Consider the following 15,150-nt stretch of genomic DNA (forward strand, 5'->3'; position numbering starts at 1 on the left):
GGCGTGAGCTGTGACTCCCCTCCTCGCCGCCCCCGCGCTGGGGGTCACACGTCAACTTACAACCGTCCAGTTCCTGGTTCTCGAGCCTTGGGACTCACCCGGCACTGGCGTCTGTCTAACCGACTCACTGTCGTTTCTCCAAAGATGCCCCTTGCTCCGTCATCTGCGCTTTTCATCCGTGCATCACTTCCCCTTTATTTTCTCACTCAGCTTACGGAATGTCAAGGCTCCCCCATGCCACAGGAGGATCCCCACCGTGCAGTGAAAGCTGTCCCTCGTCGAAGCACAGGAGCTGTGCCACCCGTCAGTCGTCGTAAGCGCCGTGAAAAGTCACAGCTCAGGGCTTCTCCGTGCAATCCCCAATGCAGGGTTCGGGGTTTCACCTGCACGGTGCCTGAGCCCTTTTAGCGCGTGTTCACCTCGTCCCCGTGTCCGCAGCGGAGGTTCCTGCATGGCAGGGTCTGTCTGTTCTGCTTTCTCGTGTCCCCCACTCTCTGCAAACCTCCCACCACTGAAAGTCTCTCAGTGCGTGCTTGTCAACTGGACTGGACTCACGGAGCGATGGCTAAAAGCCCCTCCGGTAACAGCTTAAGGGTGCTGACCTCTCCTGCACTCGGCGGCCATCTGAGAATAGCAGCCCATCCGCGGAGCCCAGGAAGCATCTGTATTTCTCTCGACGGCGTGTTTGCCCGTCCGCACGGCGGGCTGCTTCCGACGGGGCCGACCCAAGCTCCAGGGCACCGGCCAGGAGGGCCGGAGCGTGTGCTTCTCAAGGGAGCCTGCGCTCGCAGCTCTCGCCGCTCCTGCAGAGCCTGAGCGACAGCTGCCTTGGACAGGACGGCGTCGGGGAAGGGAAGCGAGGCAAGGGGACGGCCTGCGTGCCCGGTCCCCGAAGAACCACAGAGTGGGTGGCAGCCGGCGCCCTCCACGTGGGCGAGGCCGGACGGAGCGACAGAGCAAAAGGAAGCCACGTCCGGGGGGTCATTCCCTCTCTTTCTCTTCTGCTTTCTTACCTGGGTCTCCGTCCGCAGGCAGTGTCCCCCACTCACCTGTGCCCTTTCCCAGGCCGGTGTCCTCGTCTACCAGCCTTGAACTCAGAGGCGCCTGCTCCGGGGATTCTGAGACAGGGCTGGGAAATGGAATATAGACAAATAGGTTGCATTTTGTTGTCTCTCTTTACAGTTTTTTTTACCCTATTATTTTCCTCTCATTTTTGTTGTTTCTTTTCTTTTTTTTTTTTAACATTTTTTATTGAGTTGTAGTCAGTTTACAATGTTGTGTCAAATTCCAGTGTAGAGCACAATTTTCCCGTTATACATGAACATGTATATATTCATTTTCACATTCTTTTTCACCGTGAGCTACCACAAGATGTTGTATATATTTCCCTGTGCTATACAGTATGGTCTTGTTTATCTATTCTACAATTTTGAAATCCCAATCTGTCCCTTCCCACCCCCTACCCCCTTTGCTGCTTTCTTTTTTATAACAATCACTTTTTGGAAGGGACGTCCCATACGTAGGTACTGGGTGTTACACGGGGCAGTGCGTGTCGTGGTTTTATTTATACCCACCAGTCTTAACTCCACCAGCCCCTCTGCATCCTGCTTCGTGATTAAACAGTGTGCAATGTGCGCAACTTTGTATTCTCTCTATATTTACCAACCTGTTTTATTTTTAACAGCTTTTAATTTTTAATGAGGACTGATTAGCCTTTCAAGATAATGATGGATGTAATGGTACATAATTGAACACAAAGGTTAAAATATTTCCTTTTTAGTCTCCACTGCCCCCCACCCCCCACCCCCATCAAACAGGCTTATTCTGGATATATGCATTATTCTGTAAGATTTTCTTAACATTCCATCTTCTAAAGAAATGCGTACAGAAGACAGAAATGGTGCCAGAAACATTTTTTTAAAACGTATTTTTGGCCTCTGACCAAATACCCCAGAGATGGGGTCCAATCTGAAAATCATTCCATTGTAGTTTTTCCTCTCTGTCCTTTTGAGACACCATCATTTTATCATATATCATCTACCATCCTCTATCATGTTGAAAAAGCACCTTGGCCACGGCCAAACGTCACTAGGTCACAGGCTGCTGGGAGAGCCTGGGGTCATCTGGTCTTCGTGCATTCTGGGTAAAGTGCTTGTGACTGCACCGGGGGAGGCAAAGAGGCTCCGAAGGTAGGGGAGAGGGGAGGGGAGGAGGGGGGAGGGGAAAGGAGAAGGGGGAGGGGGAGGGTAGAGGGAGGAGGGAAGTGGAGAGGGGAGGGGAGGAGGGGGGAGGGGAAAGGAGAGGGAGGGAAGAGGGGGACAGGAGGGGGAGGGGGAGGTGGGAGGGAGGGGGGTTTCCAGATGCTTTAAACTAAAATTCAGGAAAATCAGCTGGTCAATTGACACTTCAGAAAGGATGTGGTGGAAGCATTGACCTGTCAGCCGGTCTCGGTGAGAGGCAGTTGTGGCTCGAGCAGGTGTTTATTGGTTTTACAGCCATCCTGCTCTTAAAAAAAATAAAATAAAACAAAACCCTGCAGCTAACTAACTTCACCTCATACGCTAATCACACAGGCGTCAAAGACTGCAGAAGCAAAATGCTTCCCAGAATTCAAACGTGTGTCCTCACACGTGTCCTCGTGGTTCTTTCTGTTCCGACCTCCCCGGGGGAAGGCTCTGGATGGAGGGCCGCAGAGCTGCCTCTCCTGCAGGTTTGGGGACAGGAGGCGTGTGCTCACAGGGCAGCCTGAACGTGGAACGCTGTCCACTGCGCGGCAGGTGGTGTTACGCTGCCACAGAGCATCACAGCCGGGGCTCTCCCGTACATTCCCTGCAAGTGAGGCCTCATCTCACCTTCCTGGGACGTCCGCACAATTCTTCCATAGGATTTCCGGCAGCTACGCGTCTCACGGGACGAGGGGAGGCGCTGTCCAGGGGAAGGCAGTGGCGGTCCTTTCCAGAGGCCGTTGGGAACATTCAGCTGTTGGTGCAGTTTCAAGTTTGGGGGGGCGTCTGGCTTCACTGGGTGGAGCACAGATCTCAAGCCCAAGCACATGTGCCCCGAAGCTGAAGGCATCCTCTGGTCCTCTGACCTCACAACTGTGCAGCCGTTGCCCCTGGAAACCCAGGTGGTGTCCAGACATCACAATGGGGTGCTCTGCCCACTCTGGGGACCTGGTCCTGTTGGCAGGAGGGGAATTGTCCGGTGAGCATGTGAGGTTTTCAGCTGTCTCCACTGACAACAGGAGGAATATATATATATACACAGAGAGCGAGATCTCAAAATGCAAGGCACACCCCAGGGCAGTTATGTGCAATGGGGTAGACTCGCCGGCTGAAGGACGCAGACAGGGCGTGTCCAGAGATGTGAAGGTGGGGTCACAGGGCCGTAGAAGTCCCATGAACGCATCTGACTTTAAAACAGACTTTGTGTGTGTGTGTGTGTGTGTGTGTGTGTATAAGACTGCTAAAAAAGCATCTATAAATTAGAAGATAATGCAAACATATTTAAAATTTAAAAAAATTAAAAGGTGAGGGGTGTGGGAGGGATAAATGAAGAATTTGGGATTAGCAAATACAATATATAAGAGGGAGGGCGTAGCTCAGTGGTAAGGCATGTGCTTAGGTTGCGTGAGGTCCTGGGTTAAATCCCCAGTCCCTCCATTAAAATAAGTAAATAAGCAAATAAATACATACATACATACATAAAAATCCTAATAACCCCCCAAAAACCGAACAAATTACTAAATATAAAGTAGATAAACGACAGTGTCCTACTGTGTAGCACAGGGAACTATATCAAATATCCTGTAATAAACCACAATGGAAAGGAATATGAATATATATATGTATATATACATATAACTGAGTCACTATGCTGTAAACGAGAAGTTAACACAACATTTTAAATCGACTGTACGTCAATCAAAAAAATAAAAAAAAAACTCATAGAACACTGTGAACGAAAAATACTGCAAACCACATCAGTAAACTGAGAATGCTGAAGCCATCAAGTCACCAGCACTGCCGCCACCCCCCCCCCCCCGAGTGAAGCCCAGCCCGCAGCCCGGCCTCTGCAGCCACTCACAGTGCTGCCCTCTGAGGGGACTCAGAACAAGAAAGGACAGGACACTGGCCCTAGACAGCTAGGTGCTTGTCAAAGGAGTGAATTCAGTGAGCCCAGATGTTTGCTCCTCCCATACATAGAACAGCGCTACATTCTTTAACGTGAGATGCCTGGTTTCTTTAATTAACAAGTAATGTTTCATTGTTCCAACTCCCTGGTCTTGGTTGTAAAGCTCCTGTATATCCCGGCTCCTCCCCTCCCTCTTCGGAGCCGTCCCTCAGAGCCATCTGAGGGGCTGTCATCCCAGCTCGAGTCCTCCTGCCAAATAAAACATTAGTCTCAACTTTATGGTTGTGCGTTTATTTCAGCCGACAGATGCATGACATGCGGTGGCCCCTGAAGTCGCCGTGGCTGCCGCTGAGCATGACGCGTCACTGCTGGGTCAGCGCGGGAACACAAGAAGCACACCGGTGTCAGCCACGGGGCCGAGCGGGTACCGAGGGACTCCGTACTGTTCCCTCGATGTCTCTGTAAACCTACAGTGGCTCTAGACAAGTGTATTGATTTTTTTTTAAGTATAGACTCGGTTTTAAAAGTTAAAAGAAAACAAAGAACACGACTTGGGGGCGGGCACGTGCCCGGGGGACGGTGTGCGCCTGGGCTGGAGGGCCGGGTGTCCGGTGAGAGTCAAGCGTCTCGGGGAGGAAGCAGGGCTGGTGGGAGCCCTGCGTCGTCATCAGGGACGTGTGGACGTTGCCACGTCATTTAAGCCCATTAGGGGTGGACGGGTGAAGGGGGTGAGAGAAGCAAGGTCCACAAGCAGTACTTGGAGACCCAGGTGTTTCCATCCAGTCTCGGGGCCGGGAGAGGTGGGGGGCACCCAACCCGACGGCCTTGTACAAACACTGAGGACCGCCAGTGGTGTCCAGAGGGTTTGCAGCGGGCTTTGGCCTCATCCCCAGCCTCCTTCTTCCGAGGGAAGGAGTGATGGCCACGCAGCTCACTAGCTCTAACAGAGAAAAGAATTGCACATTGGAGACGTAAACCCAAACCCTTTTAATCGCATTCGTTCATTCATGGCCCTAGTTCCCAAAGCCTTTTCACAGCCCCTGGGCACAGAGCAGACAGTCAGTGCATAATGGTTGCAGGCTGGATCCCTCCTGATGGGAGGGCGTGGCTTAGGAAGGCAGTGGGTAAACACTCCTCAAAGGGCAGGACGCGTTCCAAGGACCAGCAGACACAGAAGGGCCGTCCAGGGAGCGGGAGCGGAGGCACCTGGGCCTCAAAGACGACGTCTGGAAAGTGGTCCGTGGTGCTGCCTGATGCTGGAAGGATGCTGAATAAAGTCCCTTTGCTGGGGAGAGCGAGTGGAGCCTTCCAGGCTTCCTGATGAAGAAGGGGGTGGAACCCATGGCCTCTGAGGGTCCTCACCTCCTCCTTTTCCCGGCAAAGGAATGTCGCCTGGAGTCCTCTGAACGCTCTGCTAGCTGCAAAGCGCAGCCGTTTGCCTGCAGCGACGCACTTCAATGAGCTCATTGACCCGGCTTTCCCACAGCCCCGAACCCCACCGGGAGCGCCTGCCTGGGCCTTCCGTGCCAGGAAGGGGACGGGCCTGGGCTCCGTCTGGCTCCAGAAAGCATTCCTGGGCTGGCGCGTCACGGGCTGCAGAAAGAGCTGGGGACGCCCGCAGGGAAAGCCTTCCACCCAAAGCAGCGTCCCCGAGGCCACCGTGGGAAGGGGCCTGCTCCCCCAGACCTCCCAGGACGGGGAGAGCCGTCAGCCTACTGTGGAAAGGAAGCTTGTCTGAAAAAGTCTCACAGGACGGGGACTTCAGAGTCACTTCAGAGAGCTGGTTGTTTATCAGAACGTTGTTTACCAGGGAGGTGCAAGGCAGCAGCCCCCAAGCTACTTCGCCTGCGGTGCGATGGAGGGGTCCGGCTTTCCGTGCACAACCGAGGCTGCCGAGCCCGAAAATGCAGCGCCTGGACTTTCCCCAGATCGCCTCTATTCAGAAAGTAGTGCGGGAGGGACAGGGCCGGGGCGGGGGCGGGGGCAGCCTGGCAGTTAAAGCTTAGGGCCACCGTTAATAGGAAAGCAGCGTATTCATTCTGCCATTCGTACAAACGTAAGGGCTCCGGCTGTGCTCACCTGCTCAGGGGGAAGCCAGCAGTAATTGCCCCCCCCCGCCCCGCAACAAAGGGACTCTGGCCACGTCCGGAGGCGTTTTTCACTGCTGGACAGGGAAGGGTGTTACTGGCTCCTATGAGAAGAGGGCCGACCCGCTGCTGAACATGGAAAATTACCCAGGACAGACGCCCCTGCCAGGCACCGCCAGGCCGAGCCGTTTCCGGCCCCTGATGTCACTGGTGCTGATGGGACACACCCTGAGGCCGATTCAGGAGGACCCAGCCTTGACGATCACCTGGGCAGCTAACCGGATACAAACTCAGTTTCCCATCCCTGCTGAGAACTGTGTGAGCCGTGCAAAGGAAGGCTTAGCCCAAGAATTAATCCACTGGCCTGTCACCCAAGGCCACCTGACGTCTAGCTAACACACCGCGGTCCGTCCTGACGGCTTGGACCTCTCAATGAACGCCGTCTGTTGACCTGGGACTGCCCGAGGCCCTCGCAGATAAACCCTTCGCTCTTAACCCGGTGCTGCTGTCACCCACAGAACGACCACCCCCACCCAGCACCCCATTTTCCCCTAGCTACCGACACGCGACGCAGCTCTGAGGTCCATCCAGCCAAGGCCGCTGCTTCCTTCTTGTATCAGTTACATCCGTGTTCACCCGAAGCGGCATCTCACTGTGCTGCGCCCACGGGACGCGGACCAGTCGGTCAGACGCGGCGCATCGTTCTGCGTGTATGTTTTATTCGTTCACGCGCGCTTCTACGGGAAGGACTACCCTGGCAGATGTTCAGAGGGATTTGGAAATAGGCGGTGAATTTAGCCACCAAAAGTCAAGCTCCAAGGGACGAGGCCAGAGAAGTCTCTTTCGAGCTCCTGCCCCTTTGTGTTGGCACATAGACCCCGTCCTCCTGCAACCCTTTCACGACCCCCCCCAAGTGATCACCTTTTCCCCAAACCCAGCGACCTGTGGTTTCCCCCCCATTCTCTGACACTCACTGCTTCATTCCATGAATGCCTTGAGCAATCGGTTATCTCATTATGTCTACACAGTTGAACCCCGCTCTTGCCTAAGAACTACTCTCTTCAACAACATACGAGTTTTGACTCCCTGTTTTGTTTTTCCTCAAAAAGAATATAGAGTTGATGACTCAGACATGGTCGTTCTGCAATAATAAAATCAGCAGCCCATTTTCTGGGGGGTTTCTGTCATTCTGGTTTGTGGTCCTGCCACCAGCACGTCTGAGAACTGGCTTGGGGGAATAAATGTTACTTCATCCAGAAATTTAAAAATATTTTCCCCTTCCTTAGGGGCCGTGGTGACTGGTGATGCTCAGCTCAGCCTGCAGCCACCCTGAATCCCTGCCTCACTCTTCTCAGACCTATTCTTTCTCAAGGAGCCAGAGAAAGGAGGTACAGGGGCGGTGGTGGGGGGGACGGATTCTGTTTCTCCTCTTATTCAGTGGTCTTTCAACAGCCACCCTCCCTGGGCGGTAATCGTCCTCGGTGCTCATGTGTTATTCTAGAAGTTTACCTTGAGGCTATGCCATTGAAAATGCTTTTCAACAGGAGGAAAAACCATTTGAAGCATTAACATTTGTAGCCAAACCCCCACTCAAAAGGAAGGGCCCGCCGAGACACAACAATCCCCAGCAGCCGAGGGGATGCCCTCACCTGTGGTCCAAGCCCGTCACAGAGTACGTTAAAATTCATGACTCGTAACCTCCGGGCCAAGAGCTCCACCCGGGGGGGTATCCGGCTGCCGCGAATCCCCTTAGGCTGTTGAAAGGAAAATGCCTACGCGGACTGTGTATAAAAATACCAACAAATAGAAGAATTAATCCACAACCTACCAGGAATCCGTGGGTCCCTCCCGAGACACACTTTAACAGAAGATAGCGCCTCTCCCTTGAAGCTTTTCCCCTTTCACGTGCCCCCAGCGGTTTCTCCAACAGATACTCAGCAACCATCTCTTATAGACATTTTCCCATCATTTCTTTGTGTGTCTGTGTTTTACCCCCAAGAAAATATAATTTAACTTCCAGGTAAAGTATCAGAGAAACCACACGAAAAAGAACAAGTCGCGATGGCTACCGATGGCTAACGTAGCCCCCCAGGTTAAAACACGACGAAAATCTGAAAGTGTACTTTGATAGGTGAGCTTCAGGCAGTGCTTCCGCATGGGCTGTCTGTTTTTCCAGTGGGGGTAAAGTCACGTTTGAGCGCCTGTTAGCGGAGAGTCTCTTCGGTCTCTCGTTCACCACAGGAGAAGCTGTAGCCCGGGTCACTTTTCCTTTTCGGTGTCCACGTGCGGACTGGTCTCAGGAAGTTCAGTAACCATGGAAAACCACACATGATGCAGCAGTCTGCAGTCCCAAAGAGCCCCAGCCTCAGATACACTGGGGCTTGCTTGAGTCAAGGCAACAGTGAGTTCATTGGGGTCTTAACTATCCGTTCTCCGGAAAAAAAAAAAAGAAGAAAAAAGAGACCAAAATCAGCTGGATGAGTGACCTATGTCCTCTGTATCCTGCAGGTCATGGAACTAAGAAGGCCCTGGTGACACACTGTTTGAAGAGAACGCACCGCTGGACGCTGACATGCACACCCACAACGCCATCGCCGCGGGACCAGATGTGTTCGGACGTGACTTTAAACTGTGATGCGGACCAGAGTAAATTCTGAAAACGTACGCTCCTGCTAAAATACGTTTACCCTGACATGGAATAAACTCTGCACCATAGTTGGTGAGGTTCCTTACCGGGAACAGAAATACATAAGTAAGTACATGATATTTTACCCTCAGATAATTATTGCCTTTCACGATTTTCTTTGCATTTATCTTATACTAAATCAGTTTAAGATATTTTATCAGAGATTCACTGTATAGCAGAGAACTATATTCAGTATCTTGTAATAACATATAATGGGGAATAATCTGAAAATAAAGTGTATAACTGAATCATTTTGCTGTACACCTGAAATGAATGCAATACTGTAAATCCACCATACTTCAGTTTTAAAAAAGATATTTTATAAGAGGAACATCCTAAGAGGTTAATACAATTTTATTGACTCAGAAATTAATGAACAGATATATTAAAGTTGATTATTTTAGAAAACAGAATCATTGATTTTTCTCGAAATTCACAAATTGAACAAGTTCCAGTAAATGGGATTTACCTACAAGCCCGCTAGATTTGCTATTATTATTTTTTAACATTTTTTATTGATTTATAGTCATTTTACAATGTTGTGTCAAATTCCAGTGTAGAGCACAATTTTTCAGTTATACATGAACATACATGTATTCATTGTCACATTTCTCTGTGAGCTACAGTAAGATCTTGTATATATTTCCCTGTGCTATACAGTATAATCTTGTTTATCTAGTCTACAATTTTGAAATCCCAGTCTATCTCTTCCCACCCCCCATCCCCTTGGCAACCCCAAGTTTATATCCTATGTCTATGAGTCTGTTTCTGTTTTCTATTTATGTTCATTTTTTTTTTTTTTTTTTTTAGATTCCACATATGAGCGATCTCATATGGTATTTTTCTTTCTGTTTCTGGCTTACTTCACTTAGAATGACATTCTCCAGGAGCATCCATGTTGCTGCAAATGGCGATTTGCTATTATTATTGTTTAGTATCTACTTAGTTTTAAGAAATACAATGTAGGAACGTCATACAGGTTCTTCCTAAAAAATAATTATTAAAACGTAGTAAGTTTCCCCAATTCAGATATAAAAGAGGGCAAATTAAAAGGTTAACATCCAGTTCTCTACTCCCAAGAAAAAAGAAGAATGGCTCAAAATAAAAAAGCGTTAAGAGCTTTCACATTGTAAAATACGTCAGTCCTAAAAAGTAGAGGAAAAACAGAATAAGTGGGAATAATTATGGATTTGGCACTACATCTTTTTCGTATCTTCATTCACTGAAGTGAAAACGAAATGGGATTACCACTGTATGATCTCAGTCAATTAATTAAAGATCCAGAATCCAAATAACTGAACAAAAGTTTAGGAAGATTGATTCCTACTACTATCTATTTATAACCACCCTGGAGTGCTTTTTAAAAAAAGTTATTTAATGTAGCTAAGCTTTGTGTAATTCCCATGGGTAATCTAAAGACAGATAAATTTTTCAATTACGAATACAAACATCTGTGTCAGAAAAAAAAAAAACCATGATGGTTTATGTCTTTCTTCTTTATTTAGAGTTGATTATAAATCTACTTCTATTTTGAGAAAATTAAAGTTTTCTGTTTTTTTTTAAACTTGCCCAACTGAACTAAATCTTTTATGTTCTGAGATGCTCTGTCAACGGATCTAACACATGATGCCTTTAAGTTCAAAGACCCTCAGCATTTTGCCAAACTGAGTATTGAAATGAACACGGGATAAGCCACTAACAACGCCAATCGAAGCCTCAGGGAGTGGGGTAAGCCGGAGATGGATGTGCTGAGTACGACCTTACTATCTAACGGGGAGACGGACAGCAAACAGCCTCCCACACCAGCGCCCGCAGGACACAGGCTGAACGAGGAGAAACCTGCAACCTCTGTGTGCTACGGAAAGAACTGCTCTGCGGCACCAGTTTCACGCCCACAGGTGCCTCCCTGATGGAGGATGTGGAAGGCTGAACACAGGGTAAGACGGATGCTTGCATCAGGATGGCGATGAATACAGAAGAAAGAAGGAGAGGAAGGGGGGAGTGTGCTGAGTGTATAAATGTGATGCAGTGGGGTTCTGCTGATTTCACGTGATGACGTAGATTCCTCCAACATCAGGAGAAGAAAAAGCTATCCCGAACCGTTTCAGGTAGGCTAGTCTCAGGAAGGCTTTTTTTTTTTTTTTCCATTTTCTTATCTTTTTCATTATATCTTACTATAAGATATTGAATAGAGTTCCCTGTGCTACACAGAAGAAACTTGCTGGTTATCTATTTTATATACGGTAGTGTGTATCTGCAAACCTGGAACTCACAATTTATCCTTTCCAACCTCCTTTCCACCCTGGTAACCATAAGTTTGTTTTCTATGTCTGTATGTTTCTGTTTTGTAAATAAGGTCATTTGTATCTTTTTCTTTTTTTTAGATTCCCCACATGACTGATATCATACAGTATGTTTCTTTCTCTTTCTAACTTCACTTAGAATGATGATCTCCAGGTGCATTCATGTTGCTCCAAATGGCATTATTTCATTCTTTTTCATGGCTGAGTAATATTCCATTGTATATATGTACCACATCTTTGTCCAGTCATCTGTCGATGGACATTTAGGTTGTTTCCATGTCTTGACTATTGTAAACAGTGCTGCTGTGAACATTGGGGAGCAGATGTCTTTTTCCAATTAGAGTTTCCTCCAAATATATGCCCAGGAGTAGGATTACTGGATCCTTTGGTAAGTCTATCTCTAGTTTTTTGAGGAATCTCCGTACTGTCTTCTATAATGGCTGCACCAAACTGCATTCCCACCAGCAGTGTAGGAGGGTTCCCTTTTCTCCATACCCTCTCCATCATTTATTGTTCGTGGACTTTTTAACAATGGCCATTTGGACTGGTGTGTGGTGATGCCCCATGGCAGTTTTGATTTAGGAAGGCTCTTAATAAATCGTTTGTTCGTACATCTGTGATTCGATAGTCCATGATGACCAAGGGGAATTTAAGCATGCCACTTCCAAATCATCTCCATCAGAAAAGAGAGTGTTCTAGTCCCCAGGCATTAAAACCAGACTCCCACCTCCTCCTTGATGACAAATGTCCCAACTTCGCCCAGGACAGAACCACGCCAATGCCATCCATAGTCGCTTTCTGTTGAAGCAGGTGAGTGGTCCTCCTTACTGACTCCTTTAGGGAATTTCTGCACAGTCATTCTCAATGTTTATGGCATACCACTGGTTGCTGCTGGGACACTCTTTTTGTTACTGGGCAGCTCTGAAGAGCCCTCAAGTCTTGGATGACCTTGGCATCAACAGAACCCAGACCGACCTGAGCCGTGATGGAAGCCCAGGTGTTCCTAAAAAGACACGGCGCTCATCCCACGCTAATATAGATCTGCTCTTACACTGAAAGGGAACTTTAAAAGTCTTCAGTGATTTTCCTTCATCCTTTCTGATTTTCGGCCAATTGCAGAAGATCAGCATTTTTTTACGTGCTGCACAATTCCTTCTTAGTCTCTAAGGATTATTCCTACCGCCTTTCCATGGATTGGATAAGCTGTGATGCATTCATCATTTTATCCGACTTGTGGTTTCATTGTCTATGTTTAGTTCTATCGTGACCACAAGCCACTTCCAACGTGCATTTTCAACAGTCTTGATCTATTTCTTTCCATCTCTCAGGCACATAACCAAGTCAGTTTTGTTCTGAAACATCTCTCCGCATAACCCTGTGCCTGGGGTCTCTAACGTAAATGTGGCTGTGGTCAAGAGGGTAAAACTGATGTGAAAAGCGAGCTGGGTGTGAAAACAAACAAATACGCACAGAAATGAGAAGCCCCAGAATTCTGGTAGGAAAAGGGCAGGAATGGTGAACTACGAGTGCATCATTCTTCTACTAAATTAGCTGCATGAGTTTGGTGACTGCAAAGAAATGAGATTGCTTCTGGTTAAAAATCTGCCAAATCTCCCAATTTGATGTGGGGGATCACATGGCACCAGACCCTGTTCGCCATCTGAAAATCCAGGTCCCGTATTTCCAGATCTTCCCATTTTTAAGGGAAACAGAGGATCAAAGTAAAAAATCTAAATCTAATTAATTTTAAATGCTAATACTTTACATTTCAAAACATAGCAGTTGCCATTAGGGGACAATGGCTGTGCAGAGTCTCTCTGCCTCTCTACTTTTTCTTCCAAATGCATGTGAAGTTATGATTTTTTAAAAAGCTTATGCGAAGAAAAAAATAACAGCAAAGTAACGTGAACACCAACACAGTGCTGGGAGCTGGGCACTCTGCAGCCTGTGTCTTAGGCTGATGCATGAAATGATGGCTGTGCATGAGTTGCCAGAATATGAGCGTTTTCCTTTTTGTGGTCACTACTGACATACATTTGCTCTGGAAAATGACCGAGCTCATGAAAGTCTTTCACTTTAAAGTCGGCAAAGAGAAGCTTATATTTGTAATGTACACCCACGCTTCACTGAATGATAAAGTGTGTGTGTCTTGGAGGTCCCCTACCGGTTTCTAAGGAGGCGTGTCCTTTGACATGGTGGAATAGTCTTATATATATTTTTTAAATTTATTTAACAAAAATATAGACATGGAACATGAAAATGAACTCAGGCTCCTTCCATGTAGGTGGAAATGGCAAGAAACTATGATCAAAGCCTCAGAAATGCTGGTCCAAAGCTAACTGAGCTAAATGAAGAGAAACAAATTAAAACATCGAATTGCATTTGATTTACAGACACTGAGGATCATAAAGCAGAATTTGGGAATCCACTTCACCAAGCCAAGTGTAAATTTTGTTTCCTGTGCTGTTTAGAGAACTTTCAATAAGACGCGTTTAAAAGATTTGGCTGGTCTCTCTGCAGAACTTCTGGGCATTAGTACGTTAAAAACAATTTTTTTAATTGAAGTTTAGTTGATTTATTGTGTTAGTTTCTGGTGTACAGCATAGTGATTCAATTATACATATATATACATTCTTTCTCATTACAGGTTATTACAATATATTGAATATAGTTCCCTGGGCTATACGGTAGGACTCTAGTTTATTTTATATAGAGTAGTTTATACCTGCTAATCCCAAACTTCTGATTTATCCTTCCCCCCTCTCTTTCCCCTTTGGTAGCCATCAGTTTGTTTTCTATGTCTGTGAGTCTGTTTCTGTTTCATAAATAAGTTCATTGGTATCAATTTTTTTTAATTCAACAAATGAGCGATCTCATATGGTATTTTTCTTTCTCTTTCTGGCTTACCTCACTCAGAATGACATTCTCCAGGGACATCCATGCTGCTGCAAATGGCGTTATGTTGTCATTTTTATGGCCGAATAGTATTCCATTGTATAAATATACCACATCTTTATCCAGTCATGTGTCGATGGACATTTAGGCTGCTTACATGTTTGGGCTACTGTATATAGTACTGCTATGAATGTTGGGGTAGAGGAGTCTTTTCAAATTACAGTTTTCTCCAGATACATGCCCAGGAGTGGGATTACTGGATCAGAGGGTAAGTCTATTTTCAGTTTTCTGAGGCATCTCCTTACTGTTCTCCATACTGGCTGCACCGAACTGCATTCCCACCAACCGCGTCACTGCTTCCTGAGACACGTTCCTGAGGTTCCAAGTCTGTTCGTAAACGTGTGGGGGACTCCAGACCTTCTGCTGATTAGGGTCCTGATGGCAAGCACTTTGGCTTGTAGATGTGAACAGTAGTTTTTATCAGTTCACTTGGGTCATGATCATGCTCTGGGCAATCAGTTCCTGTTGGTCTCAAACAATGTGATTATACGCAGGGAAAAGCACAGCAGATGCACCAGAGAGCACTGGGAACAGGCTGAACCACTGCTTCGTGCGTCAGGGAAGACTCGGCCGAGAGAAGTAAAACCTCGTGCTCACTAGCTAACGCACCAGGCTCCTTGTTCCCCACTTATTTTTATTGGCTCATTTAATTCTCCCGTGAATCCTTAGAGGCAGAGCTCTGTCCTGTATTTTCTTTCACTGAGAGGATGAAGAAATTGTGATTCCGATGGCTTCGTTGGCTTTCCTGGGGACAGTATTCTGTGCAGCAGAAACGGACTCTGAAGTCATGCTCTCCAAGAGTCCAGAAATTTGCCTAACATTGTTTACTAATTTCTTCATCTCCTTTTCTGTTAAAAAAAAAAAAAAGTAGGGGGATGGGGATAAAAAGAAAAAGGTTCTGCCTCCTTTCACAGACTCTTTGGGATCCAGAAATATTTATTCAAGCATGGTAAACTTCAAATCACTGTAACAGTCTGAGCTGTTA

The 15,150-nt window shown here is 47.2% G+C and overlaps 1 protein-coding gene across 2 annotated transcripts in view; it reads right to left on the reverse strand.

Annotated features, from left to right (window-relative positions):
- Positions 1-15,150, reverse strand: part of NLGN4X (neuroligin 4 X-linked) — a 539,607-nt gene that overhangs the window by 396,601 nt on the left and 127,856 nt on the right. For both annotated transcript variants that reach the window (XM_074359108.1, XM_074359107.1), the window contains 2 exons: positions 2,853-3,179; positions 1,050-1,129 (listed from right to left, as the gene is read on the reverse strand). The gene's annotated coding sequence lies outside the window, so the exon portion shown is untranslated. The remainder of the gene's footprint in view (positions 1-1,049; positions 1,130-2,852; positions 3,180-15,150) is intronic.

This window comes from Camelus bactrianus, chromosome X (assembly GCF_048773025.1).
Source record: "Camelus bactrianus isolate YW-2024 breed Bactrian camel chromosome X, ASM4877302v1, whole genome shotgun sequence".
Classification (NCBI taxonomy): Eukaryota; Metazoa; Chordata; class Mammalia; order Artiodactyla; family Camelidae; genus Camelus; species Camelus bactrianus.